The following is a 14,238-nucleotide window of genomic DNA, read 5'->3' on the forward strand; positions in this document are numbered from 1 at the left end:
AACAAGAATTCCGGAGAAGAGAATATAATAACAAATTGAAAAATTCACTAGAGGAATTCAACAACAGATTATATCAAACAGAAGAATCACTAACTCAAGACAGGTCATTTGAAATTATCAAGTCTGGAGAAATAAGAAAGAAAAGAAGAAAAATGAAGAAAGCCTAGGGGATCTATAGAACACCATCAAATGGGAAAATATCATAATCCCCTCTAATCCATAAGGTGTTCCTCGGGGTATCTGAACCTTATATACACTATACTTTTTCCTATATGTACACACCCTATGATAGCATTTGATTTATAAATTAGGCACATTAAGAGATTAACAATGAAATAGAATAATTATACTATAATAAAAGTTATGTGAATGTGATCTCTCTTTCTAGAAATACTATGCTTTACTCACTCTTCTTTTTCATGTGATGATGTAGATGATAAAATGTGTGATGAGATGAAGTGAATGAATGATGGGGGAATTGTGGGATAGCATTAGGCTACTACTGATCTTCTGATGATACATCAGAGGAAGAATCATTGCTTCCATACTGCAGTTGACCATGGGTAACTGAAATCACGGAAAGCTAGATTGCAAATAATGGGAGACTACTGCATATACTTTCAGGAGTGCCAGGAAGAGAAGAGAGAGAAAAAGGCAGAGAGCTTATTTGAGGAAACAATCATTGAAAACTTCCCAAACCTGAGAAAGATAATGGGCATCCAAATTTAAGAAACTCAAAAAGCTCTAAGCAGAAAAAATCCAAAGAGACTTACACCGAGACAAAAAGAGAATCTTGAAAATCATGAGAAAAGCAACTTGTCACATACAGTGAGCTCTCATTAGATTTTCAGCAAATTTATCAGCAGAAATATTTTAAGCCAGAAGGGAATGTGAAGATGTATTCAAAGTGTTGACAGAGATTAAGAAAAAATACCTACCAAATGCAAACTCTATCTGGAAAAACTATTCTTCAAAAACAAGGGAGAAATAAAGACCTAGCTGTATAAACAACACCCGAGGGAGTTCATCAGCACTAGACCTGCCTCACAAGAAGTGCTAAATGGGCTCTGTCAAGTTGAAACAAAAGGATGCTAACAGCAGTGTGATAGCATATGAAAACAAATTATCCATGGTAAAGGTAAATATATAAACAAACACAGAATACTGTGATGGTGATGCAAAAATCACATCTGATTCTGGTATAGAATTTAAAATGTAAAAGGATAACAACTGTAGAACTATATTGATGGATACAAAATATAAAAATATGTAACTTATGACACTGATAAACCAGAGAAGATATGTAAAGGAATAGAGTTTTTGTATGTTATTGAATTTATCAGTTTAAAATGTTATAAGATGTTTTATATAATCTCCATAGTAACCAAACACACACATAAAACCCAAGGAAGATACACAAAAGAAAACCAGAAAGGAATTAAAGCACTGCCACAAAAAAAAAAAAAAAAAAAAAAAAAAAAAAAAAAAAAAAAAAAAAAAAAAAAAAAAAAAAAAAAATCAATAAAACATAAAGAGTGAGGCAAGAGAGGAAAAGAAGGATAAAATAACTAGAAGACATGTAGGAAGTAGTAAACAAAATGGCAGTAGTAAATCCTTCCTTTAAATTTAAAATAATTAAATTCTTCAAAGATGTAAAATGGCTGAATGGATCAAAAAAACAAGATCCAACTGTAAGGTGTCTATAAGAGACTCATTTTCGATATAAGGCCACATAGGCTGAGGGCAAAAGATTGAAAAAGGCCTTTTTCACAAAAGGCCTATGCAAATAGTAACTAAGAGAAAGTAGAGTGGCCATACTTAGTTCAGACAAAATAAGCTTTAAGTGACAAATCATTACAAGAGACAGAAAAGGACATTATATAATAATAAAAGGATAAATTCACCAGGAAAGTATATTGATTATATATGCAACTAAAATCAGAGCATTTAATTATATGAAGCATACATTGACAGAATTGAAGAGACAAGTAGATAGTAACAATGATAGTAGGAGATTTCAATGTCCTACTTTCAATAATGGATAGAACAACCAAACATAGATAAATAAGCAAATAGAGGAATTGAATAGCACTATAGACCAATTGGACATCTCAGACATATACAGAGCACTCTACCCAGTAACAGCAGAATGCATATTCTTCTGAAGTGCATATAAAAATCCTCCAGGATAGATCATATGTTATAGGTTACAAAACAAGTTTTAACCAATTTAGGAAAATCAGAATCATACCAAGTATCCTTTCTGGCCATATGGAATAAAACCTAGAAATGAACAGTAAATGTCAAACTGGAAAATTCACAAATATGTGAACACACACAACATACTCTTGAACAACAACACACTCTTGAGCAACCAATGGATCAAAGAAGAAATCAAGAGGAACATTAGAAAGTATCTTGGGACAAATGAATATGAAACAACATACCAAAACTTACGGGATGAAGACAAAGCACAACTAAGAGTAAAGTTCATCATGGTAAATACCTACATTAATAAGGAAGAAAAAGATCTTAATAACCTAATTTCACACCTCAAGGAAACAGAAATGAACAAACTAAACTCAGAATTAACAGAAAGAAATAATAAAGAATAGAGTAGAAATAAACTAGAGAACAACAAAACAATAGGGGAAAAAAATCACAGAACTGAGAGTTGGTATTTTGAAAAGATCAACAAAATTGACAAAGCCTTAGCTAGAATAGGAAAAAAAACAGAGGGTAAATTCAACAAGTCTGAATGAAAGAGGAGATGTTATAACCGATGCCACAGAAATAAAAAGGATCATAAGAGATTACTAAGAAAAATTATATACCAACAAATTGGATGACCCAGAAAAAGTAGATAAATTCCTAGAAACATGCAACCTCTAAAATTGAGTCATGAACAAATCAATTATGAATCAGTAATCAAAACCTTCTAACAAAGAAATACCGAGGACTAGAGGGTTTCACTAGAGAATTCTACCAAACATTTAAAGAAAAATTAACACTAATCCTCAAATGCTTCCAAAAAACTTAAGGGAACACTTTCAAATTAATTTTATGAGGTTAACATTGCTCTGATAGCAAAACGAGACCAAGGACCACAAGAAAAAAAAAAAAAAAAAAAAAAAAAAACCTCACAGACCATTAACTCTGATGAATGTTGGTGTAAGAATCTCCAACAAAATACTGACAAATCAAATCCAACCGAGCATCAAAAGGATTAAATACCATGACCCATGAGATGTATGCCTGGGATGCAAGGACGTTTCAACATATGAAAATTAATACACAGCTTTAACAGAATGAAGGACAAAAGTCAGATACTCATCTCAATTGGTGCAGAGAAAGCATTTGACAAAGTTTAATACCTTTTCATGATGAAAACACTCAACAAACTAGGAACAGAAGGAAACTACCTCAACATAATCAAGGCCATATATGAAAAACCCACAGCTAACAGCATATTCAACTGTAAGAAACTGACAGCTTTTCCTTTGAGATCTGGAACAAGGCAAGGGTGCCCACTCTTACCACTTCTTTTCAGCATAGTGCCAGAAGTTTTAGCCACAGCAATTAGGCAAGAAAAAGAAATGAAAGGCATCCCATGTTGGAAAGGAAGAAGTAAAATGATTTCTATTTACTGATTATATGATCTTATATCATCTTATATATAGAAAACCCTAGACTCCACAAAAATACTGTGAGAACCAATGAATGAATTCAGCAAAATTGCAAGATACAAAACCAACACACTGAAATCAACTGCATTTCTATACACAAAATGAAATTAAGAAAATCCATCTCATTTACAATAGCATAAAAGAGAATAAAATACTTAGAGGAAAAATTTAACCAAGTAGGTCACAGACCTGGGACAAGCTGGGTGTTCCTTTTTTTTTTTTTTTTCAAGCTGGGTGTTCTGATGCTTCTCCACCCCAGCTGCCGCTCATGGGCCCTGCCCCCTCCCCCTTCCTCAGGGATGCACGCCGCAGCCCTGATGCCGCTGCTGACACATGCAGGTGTCATACTGTGCCTCGCCTTTTCATACCAGCAGACGGACACACAAACCCTTGCTGGACTGAGCTGCGAGCACCCGTGTTTGATGATCTGGCCGAAGCACCAGAACCCACCTGCACCTCCGTGGAGGCTGCAGTGGTGCCAGCAGGACCTGCTCCTCTACCACAAGGATGGAGGCAGCCGCTCTGCCTCTGCTGCCACTGCCTGTACTGCCCACCTCATGTGGCACCACAGACTCAGTCTGGCATGGGCCTTCAGACAGTGAAGAATGTCTGTGCCGTAGCAGAACCTAGGCAGGGGCTCTGGTGTCTAGAAAGCTCCAGAGGCTGAAGGAGGCCCTACAGTCCCAGTCGGCCTCCCAAAAGAGCCTTTGGGATGGTCCTTCCAAAGATAGGAGATGAGCTCCAGAGTGAACCCTAGTCCATCAGCCTTTGGGGTCAGTCAGACTCTCAAAACAGGAGCACTTGGCGTTCCCTGTGGCCTTTAGATGGGAAGAGGAAGAGACATTCATGCCAGGAGGTCTTTCCTCTCCTTCCCTACCATCCCATGGAGTTCTCATTTTCTGCCTCTTCTTGAAATGCAGCTCAAGAGGGTCTCTGTCTCCTCTTATTCTCCTAATGTAAGGTTGTGTTTTCTGAGGAGGGGCCTGGAAACTGCCTCTCCTCGGGTCAGCATCACTTTATCTGACAGGACTTGGTCAGCAAAATCAAAACCACTTGAGGAGTTTAAGGCAGAATGACATTTAATACAGAGACACCAAGGCTGGGGAACCAAGGACAGAAGTTTAGGAAGTATGGGATTTATGGAGACTCCCTACCCTGATTCTGGCTGCCTATAATTCTGATGAACTCTGGAAGGATGCCTGGGGCCACTGGCAAAGCCTCCTGCCTGTCAACTGCTTGAGCCATACTGGCCTTTCCCAAACCTCACGCTGGTTTCATCTCAGAGCCCAACAAGAGATCCAGCCAGCAAAGGCCCATGGTTTCCAGACGGGTAGCTGCTCTGACACACAGGCTGTGTGACAGACTGCCCAGCATGGGGACCCTTTCTGTATCCACCTCCTACCTTACCTCCCAGTTTCAGCAACAACATTGAGACATGGCCCAAATTCCTGAAGCCACTGCCATGCCAATGATGCTCAAAGTCTTATTGGTAACCTACGCATTTGAGCATGTTGATTCCAGCTCTTGTTCAGACACATTCCACCTGGACATCCTATGGCCTCAAGACTATACTAGAAAATTAATCACCATCAACACTCCTTAAATAAAATAGAGGAGAAAAAGAAAAGGAGAAAATGGGTGATATATATGAATTACAGATAATATAGTTCCTGATAAATATATATATATATACATAACAAAATAATTAATAAAAAAAGAAAAGACTTGTACACTAAAAACTACAAAACGCTGATTAAAAGAGTTGTAAAAGACAAATGGAAAGACATGTTCATGTATTGGAAGATCTAATACTGTTAAAATGTCCATGCTTTCCCCATGATCGTTGGATTCAATGCAATCTCTTTCAAAATTCTAATGGCATTGTTTGCAGAAATAGGAAAAAACTATTCTAAAATTCATATGGAATCTGAAAGGACCTTGGATAGGTGAAACAATCTTAAAGAAAAGCAAAGCTGGAGGCCTCATACTTCCTGATTTTCAAACATGTAGCAAAGTTATAGTAATCAAAACGGTACGTCACTGGAATAAACACACACGCATAGACCAATGAGATAGAATAGAGATCCCAGAAATTAGCCCCAATGTCTATGGTCAAATGATCTTTAACAAGGGTGCTGAATCTACACAATTGGGAAAGGATAATCTCAAGAGACGGTGTTGGGAAAACTGACTATCCATGGAAAATAATAAAGTTGGACCCTTATACTATATAAAAAATTAAATTCAGGAAGATATATATATAGATATATAATATATATATATCTCATGTTGCCTGATTGTCTTTGAAATGTTCCTATCTGTATATACTCATTCTCTGTATATACACTATTAAATTTTATTTTCTCCTGTTAAAAAAAAAAAAAAAACTAACTCAAAATGCATTAAATACTATCACATTAGGAATTAAAGTTCAACGTATGAATTTTGGGGAGCACACAAACACTGAATCTATATAGCAAAGTGTTTAATGCATTTTGAGTTAATTTTTTGTACCATGAGACCTTTGGGAGATGATTAGGTTATGAAGGTGGAGCTCTTATGCATAAGATGAGTGCCTTCGTAAGAGAGACCACAGAGAGCTTCCTCGCCCCTGTGCCATGTGCAGACATGGTGAGAAGACAGCCCTCCACGAGCCAGGGAGCATACCTTCATTAGACGCCACGTCTCCTGGCACCGTGATCCTCGACTCCCCAGACCGTGAACCACCCACTATGTAGTATTCTGTTGTAGAAACCTGAACAGAAATTGGCATTGAGAAGTAGGGTACTAACTGTAATAAATGCTTAAAAATATGGAAATAGGGCACTCTGGGTGGCTCAGAGGTTTAGCGCCACCTTCAGCCCGGGGCGTGATCCTGGAGTCCCAGGATCGAGTCCCATGTCCGGCTCCCTGCATGGAGCCTGCTTCTCCCTCTGCCTGTGTCTCTGCCTCTCTCTCTCTCTCTTTCTCTCTCTCTCATGAATAAATAAGAAATAATAATTAAAAAATGTTTTAAAAATGGGAAATAGCTTTGGAACTGTCTAATGGGTATAGGCTAGAAGAGTTTTGAGGTGCATGCTAGAAAAAGCCCAGATTGTTGTAAACAGACCCGTAAAGCTGATTTTAGTTAAAGCTCAGAAAGAAAGAAAAGAGGGGAACTATAGAGAAAGCCTCATCTTTTTAGAGGATACCTAAATAATTTTGAACAGAATGTTAGTAGGAATATGGACGGTAAAGGCCATCTGATGAGGTCTCGTATGGAAATGAGGAACATGTTACTGGAAAGTGGAGGAAAGGTCATGCTTGTTATTATCAAGTGGCAAGGAACTTGGCTGAATTGTGTTCGTGTTCTAGTGTTTCATGGAAGGTGAAACTTTTGAGCAATGAAATTGGATATTTAGCCAAAGCTATTTTTATGCAAAGTGTTGAAAGTGTGACTTGGCACATCCTGACTGCTTATAGTAAAATACGAGAAGAGAAAAGTGACTCAAAGATGGAGCTGTTACAAACAACAACAAACAAACAACAACAACAACATGGAACTGTTAAGGAAAAAGGAAGTAAAACTTGAGGATTTACAAAATGCTCAGTCTATCCTCATTTTTAAAAGTTAGACACTAAGGGGGTGGCCAAGTGACAGTTTGATGAAATAAGTATGGGTTGGCCAACTTACCCTAAGGCAGGAGCTATTCTAGAAGGTCATGGAACAAATGACCCTAAAGCCGGAGGTCGTATCTGCCCCTCCCATCTCAGGCCTAACATACAAGGGCCCACAGGACAAGAGGGCTTCAGCGGAGAGGCTGCTGGTACCTGGGGAGCCTGGGTGCTTGCCCCCCAGCACGTCCTCGCATTGAGGGCTATGCTCCCCACTTGTAGACAGCAGTTTTGGGTGGCATCTGTGTGGTGCCGTCTCTGCCCCTGGCATGACTGCCTCCACCGAGGTTTCAAAGGGTGGAGCTTCTTAGGCCCACAGGATTTCAACCCCATCCTGAGAAAACCAGTGAGGCAGGCCCCAGCGCAGAGCTGGCACGGGACTGTCCACCTCGGCCTTGGTGGTGGCACTGCCGTCCCGTGGCCCTGGAAGGCAGAGCAGCCAGCCAAAGGGAGATTATCCTTAAGCCTTAAGTTCTCATAGAATTAGTCCTGTTACATTCTAGGCTGACTTGGGTCCTGGCACCACTTTCCTGTTTCTTCTATTGGAAGGAGAATGTCCTCTCTCTGCCTGTCCTACAATTGTTATTTGGAATCACGTAACAGGTTTGATTTCACAGGTTTCACAGGTTGCCTTAGGATGGATCATACCTCGAGTCTTACCTCTATTTGGTTTAGGTGATATTTAGATGAGGCTTTGGATTTTAGACTTTTGAGTTGATGCTCGATCAAATTAAAATGTTGGGGGATATTGGGATACAATGAATGTATTTTGCATGTGAGAAGGACATGAATTTTGGGGGGGGCAGTGACTGAATGTTTGTGTTCCTGCAAAATTATGTTGGCAACTAATTCCCAATGTGATGGTATTTGGAGGTGGGACCTCTGGGAGGTGACTAGGTTGTGAGGGTGGACCCTCATACATTGGGTTAATTCCGTTATAAGAGAAAGTCTAGAGAGGCCCCTCACCCATCCCCCCTTATGTGGACTGGGCAAGAAGATAATCAACTTATTAATCAGAAAGCAGGCTCTCACTAGACATCCCATTTGCTAGTGGTTTGATCTTTGACTTTCTAGCCTCCAGGGAGGTAAGAAATAAATTTCTATTGTTCATAAGTCATCCAGTCTATGGTATTTGTGATAAAAGCCTTAACAGACTAAGATAGACCCTAATGTCAAACCTATAGTCAGAAACTATAAAACTCCTAGAAGAACATGCAGGAGAAAAGCTCCATGATATTGGATTTGGGAATGATCCCCTGGACATGATACGAAACATACAGACAAGAGAAAAAATAGACAAATGAGACTACATCAAACCTAAAAAGTGCCACAAGGGAAACAATTAGCAGAATGAAAAGACAACCTACAGAATGAAAGAAAATATCTGTAAACCATATAAAAGGTTGATATCCAGAATATATAAAGAACTCCTGTAGCTCAATAACAAAAAAGGAGATAACCCAATTGAAAAATAACAAAAAAAACCTTCAACAGATGTTTCTCCAAAGAAGATATACAAATGGCCAATAAACATGTTCAACCACCAATCACCAGGGAAATACAAATCAAAATCATAGTGAAATATCACATCGCACCTGTTAGGATGGCCACTCACCAAAAAAGACAAATACAAAACAAAAAACAAGCAAAACAAACACCAATAAATAAAACAGAGAATAACAAGTGTTAGTGAGGATGTAGAGAAATTGGAACCCTCATGCACCTTTAGGAGGAATGTAAAATTGTGCAACTCCTACGGAAAACAATATAGAAGTCCCTCAGAAAATCACTAACAGAATTACCATTCGATCCGGCACTTCCACTTCTGGGTGTTTGTCTAAAATCATTGAAAGTAAGATCTCGAAGAGATATTTACACGCTCATGTTCACAGCAGCATCGTTTTTAAAAGTTCCAAGAGGCAGAGGCAACGTTAACGTCCCCTGACAGACGAATGGACGAGGACGACTGGAACACACGTGCAGGGGAATGTGACGCTGCCCCACCGAGGGGCCTGCTGGCTCACGCGCAACACCTGCAGCAGGAGGAGACCAGCTCAGGGACACAGCCAGCCGCAGAGAGCCGACGCCGCACGATCCTACTACAGGAGGGCAAAGCCCTTCAAAACAGCAAGTAGGATGGCAGGTGGGGAAGCCTCGGGAGAGCGGAGAGGGGCAGGGGCCGGCGGATGCAGGACTTGGGTTTTGCAAAATTAAAATGTTCTGGAGATCGATTTCACGACAACGCGCGTAGCGTTAACACCACACTACTATGCATTTAAAAATGAGAGGATGGTAGATTTTATGCTATATGTTTTTTTAACACTCACGCAAACACACACATACACCAAAAAACCATCGTGTCAACCAAATGGAATATATCTAGTGGGCGAATGTGGCTCTCCAGGTCCTGGGTTTGTGACCTGTGAACTGTGGGAGACACGGACAGGGAAGAGACGAGAATTACCATCTCTCGAGCACTGATTCGGGCCAGGAGGAACACGAAGCGCTTTGCGAAGGTTTTCTTGCCCCATTGTCACAATAATCTTACAATCTAAACACTTTCATTCCCATTCTACAGATGAGGAAACAGAAACTGCGGTCATGTACCCATAGTCAGTCAAAGGCACACAAAGCAGACCCAGAGCTGGCGTTTTTTCCAGCGCTTTGGGAACAGAGGAAACATCTCAGGAAGAGAAGTGCTGTTCAGCGAATCACAGGGGGAGGATCAACCGGCTGACCCACGTTTGGAGAGGAGTAGCCGTGTTCCCGGGGCCTGGGGGGAGCCGCAAGCTGGGGGGAAGCACCTTAGAGCCGCGGCCTCTGGGTCCCAGGCCTGGCTCTGCCACTCACGGGCCCTGTGGCCCGGAACTGCTCACTTACCCCCATGCATGTGGCCGTGCCTCTTGCCGGGCCTGCCAGACGGTGAGTGAGCCCCGGTATTAGCTGTCACTAGATTCCGTGGCCCACTGCTGGCTCTCGAAGGCCAGGGTCCGCCTGGATTTGCTGTCCTGGACCATTAGCAAACGTGAGACAGGATTTCAGCGAGGCTGATGGGAAGCAAGCACCTTCCCCGTGAAAACTGTTTTGACCGGCTGCCGGGGAAGAGTCCGTCTTTCTCCAATCCGTCCACCACAGAGCTGCCAGGGGCCTTCTGAAACTCAGTTTTGACTCAGTTTTTTTCTTTAAAAGTTGTCAATTGCTCCTCATTTGTCATCACATTCCTAAATTTGCATGGACTTGAGAACCAGCAGAGGATGTCATTAAAAAGCATATTCCAAGGCTTTCCCGCAGAGAGTTAACTCCTCAGTTCTGCTGAATCTGGTGATGCACAGCGCCCGTCGTTGGGAGTCTTTGCTAAGACCAACTTCAAGCTCGTGAACTCATAAAAGACTTCATGACTAGGCTCTGGCTACCTCTCCAACCACCCCCTTTTTTTTTTTTAAACTTTTCTATCCTAAGATTAACTCTCTAGCACTAGAGCTTCCCTTCTAGCTCCCCACATATTCTGAGCTTTTGCTGTTTCCGTTTTTCCTAGAATACTTTCCTTTTTTTAAAATATATATTTTTAAAGATTTTATTTATTTATTCATAGAGACAGAGAGAGGCAGAGACACAGGCAGAGGGAGAAGCAGGCTCCATGCAGGGAGCCCGACGTGAGACTCGATCCAGGGTCTCCAGGATCACGCCCTGGGCTGCAGGCAGCGCTAGACTGCTGAGCCACCAGGGCTGCCCAATACTTTCCTTTCTTCACTCAACTCCCGTGACCAACTGCATAATATATTGCCCCAAGACTTAATGACTTAAGGCAATTATAATCATTTACTATGGTTCAGGGTGTCTGCTCAGGGATTTGGAAGTGGCTTAGTTGGGCAGTTCTGCTCTGGGGCCTTTGAAGGGTTGCCGTCAGGTATCAGCTGGAGCCACGTGAAGGCTTAACTACTCTGGACTATCACTTCCAAAGTGGCACAACCACATGGCTGGCAAGTTGGGGCTGGCCTTTCTACATGGGCCACTGCTTAGGGTTGCGTAGGAGTCTCTACAGCATGGGAGCTGGATTTCCCCAGAGCAAATAGTCCAAGAGACCAAGGCTGAAGGTGCTAAAGGTTTTTTTTTTTTTTTCATCCAGTATTTGAGATGTCACAGCATTATTGGTGTAGAGCTCTCTTGGTCATGTGGGTTCACCCTGCTTCACTGTGCGGAGAGACTACAAAGGATGTGAACACCAGGAGATGAAGATCTCTGGGGCCATCTTGAAGAAGGGCTACTACCACGTCATCCTTTACCACCTGGGCTTATTAACCTCCCAGAAGCCTTCCTTGAATTTCTTTCCCAAATGGTGTAGCTGCCCCTTCTCCATACTACTATTTAGATATGTACATATGGAGATATATATAAATACACATATTTAAAATTGCAAATGTGCAGCATCTGCGCGTACACATACGTGTGTCATATACACGGGGTAGGAATGTGTGCATATCACATATATGTATATACATACACATAACACACATACGTCCGTTTTCAGATGGATAAATTGCATTATGTGTCTGGCTTCTCTGTTAGGCCACTTTGTTGGTAGGGTTCATATCTTATTATCCTTGTATTTTATGTTTTGCTCAAAGATTAATGAAGGAAGGAGGGAAGGAAAAAGACGAAGAGATAAAGGAAGGAAAGAACAATCCTGAGCAATTCGGTCTGGTTGTCACAAGGCTCTGTGATACATGAGAGTTCCACTTCTGCTAATTAGCAGATGGTTAACTGTATTTATGTGTGTGTGTGTGTGCGAGTGTATGTGTATAGGTTTTTTTGTTTTGTTTCTGTAAGGGCAGCTGAGAAAAGAGCCGGGGGACTTAGGAAATCTCTCACAGCAGAAATGTTGCGGAATGTGCATGAAGTTTGGCATTATTCAACTGGCACGGCTCTAAAAATCATATTCAGTCATATTTGGGTCTAATTTTCTTTTTGTTCTCCTTTTGGTATTTCCCCGACATACCCTGGCTCACAAACGGGGAAGATGGAAGTTATAAAAAGGAGTGTGGTCTCAGAGAGGGCAGAGGAGACTCATTTTTTATTTATTTATTTATTTATTTATTTATTTATTTATTTATTTATTTATTTATTTATTTAGAGGAGACTCATTTTAATACTAAGGCATCCCTAGGATGTCTTAAGGACTCTTTCAGCAATGATCTTCCCGCTGTGGGAGGTCAACATGTACTGAAGATACCAGATACTCTTCCTAGAACTAGATCCTACACTGAAAGAGAGCTGTTCACATACATACATTAAGGATGCTTCATCTTTTTAATGACATCATTGCTGCTCTGTACAGGAAGTGGCTCCCATGCCTTTTCCAACAAAATTCTTACCCCGATTTCCTATGATCATTAGTTTGTTCTGGTCTCTCCCCAGGACCATGAAAGAGTCAAGCATTAATTATTTTTATAAGCACTTTATGGTGCCTGATACACAGCGAATATGCATTAAGTATAAGCTGAACGAATGAAATCATTTATTCAGAACAATCATGTTAAAGGTTACGTCTTGGCAGATTCCTGCCCACCAAACACACTGCTTATTGAAACCTGCAGAAACAGTGAGCTGATCTGTATTAACCAATCACAATTACAATAAAATATAATGAATCAAATTAGGACGCTTTCTTCCACACGTATATTTGTGTATATGCAGCGTTCTCTGCCATTATCTGGCAATTATCCTTGCCCACAATTTCCTTCTACTTCAAAAGGGACTTGATTTTGCTTTCAGAATTTGGGACCCACGATTACTCGTCTTTTGAGCTCTGTGTCAGGTGAAGCAAAAGCCTGACTCTGATCTTTGGGGGCATCCAGTCGACAGACTCACTGAGCGTTCCCAAGGTGTCAAGCACCGCGTTCATGCACAGGGGTAACGGGAATACTATGTTTGCCTTCTAGAAGAAAGTAGCTGAGTTCCTGTGTGGTCCTGTAGCCTGAACAGAGGTTCCTGTAGTATGTAGTGGTCACTGCAGGGTGCTGGCCTGATTACCTATCCTATGTGTTTCAAGACCGAACCACTAATCCCGTCTGTCTCCTGCACGTTGGTGACTGATAGCTAGCTTATGGCTGAGGCTCCTGGGGAGACTGGCCTTATCCCGAAAGAAGCTACCTCACCTAAGGTTATGTCCCCTGGTCACTATGGAGATATAAATGTCTGCCCCTGGCCCCGATTTTGGACAGCTCTTCAGGGCCATGCCTGCTGCAGACTCCCAGTAGATCAATTGGGTCTCTCTTGCAACTGCCTTGCAGTTGGACTTTTCCTCTGCCCAGTTCTGTTTCCTTCACTCCCTCACATGTGTTGACTTTGAGACTACTCCCTAGTAAATCTCATTGTCTCTTCCTGATGAACATGGGTTAAGCAAGTCATTATCTTAGAGTGTTGTTATGGGATAACCCCATGAAAATGTGTATCAATATTATGCTTTATTTCAAAGTTCCATATATATATATGGAAACTAGCTTTATTCAAGAATTTTGGGTAACACTAGTAAAACATAACCCAAGTGAACAATAGGAATCTAATTTGCTTGTTTTAGTACTTATCACACCTTCCCAAAACTCACAACTGGATCTTAATATTAAAGATATACTCCGTACAAGAACTCAGCACCTGGGGCCCCTGCGTGGCTCAGTCAGTTAGGCATGGGACTCTTGGTTTTGACTCAGGTCGTGATATCAGGTCTTGAGATCAAGCCCCATGTCTGGCTCTGCACTCCGCATGGAGTCTGCTGAAGTCTCTGTCTCCCTCTGTCCCTCCCCACCTGCCCTCTGTGTCCCTCTTTTTCAAATAAATAAATCTTTAAAAGTAAAAAAACTCAGCATTTACGGTGTAAGTGTGAATTATTTTCAATGCATTA

General features: G+C 41.1%; 1 protein-coding gene and 1 long non-coding RNA gene across 5 annotated transcripts in view; one reads left to right on the top strand and one right to left on the bottom strand.

Moving 5' to 3' along the window:
* Positions 1-14,238, top strand: part of METTL15 (methyltransferase like 15) — a 328,227-nt gene that overhangs the window by 212,766 nt on the left and 101,223 nt on the right. The window lies entirely within an intron of this gene.
* Positions 1-14,238, bottom strand: part of LOC125753225 (uncharacterized) — a 93,145-nt gene that overhangs the window by 65,860 nt on the left and 13,047 nt on the right. The window lies entirely within an intron of this gene.

Source organism: Canis lupus, chromosome 21 (genome assembly GCF_003254725.2).
Source record: "Canis lupus dingo isolate Sandy chromosome 21, ASM325472v2, whole genome shotgun sequence".
NCBI lineage: Eukaryota > Metazoa > Chordata > Mammalia > Carnivora > Canidae > Canis > Canis lupus.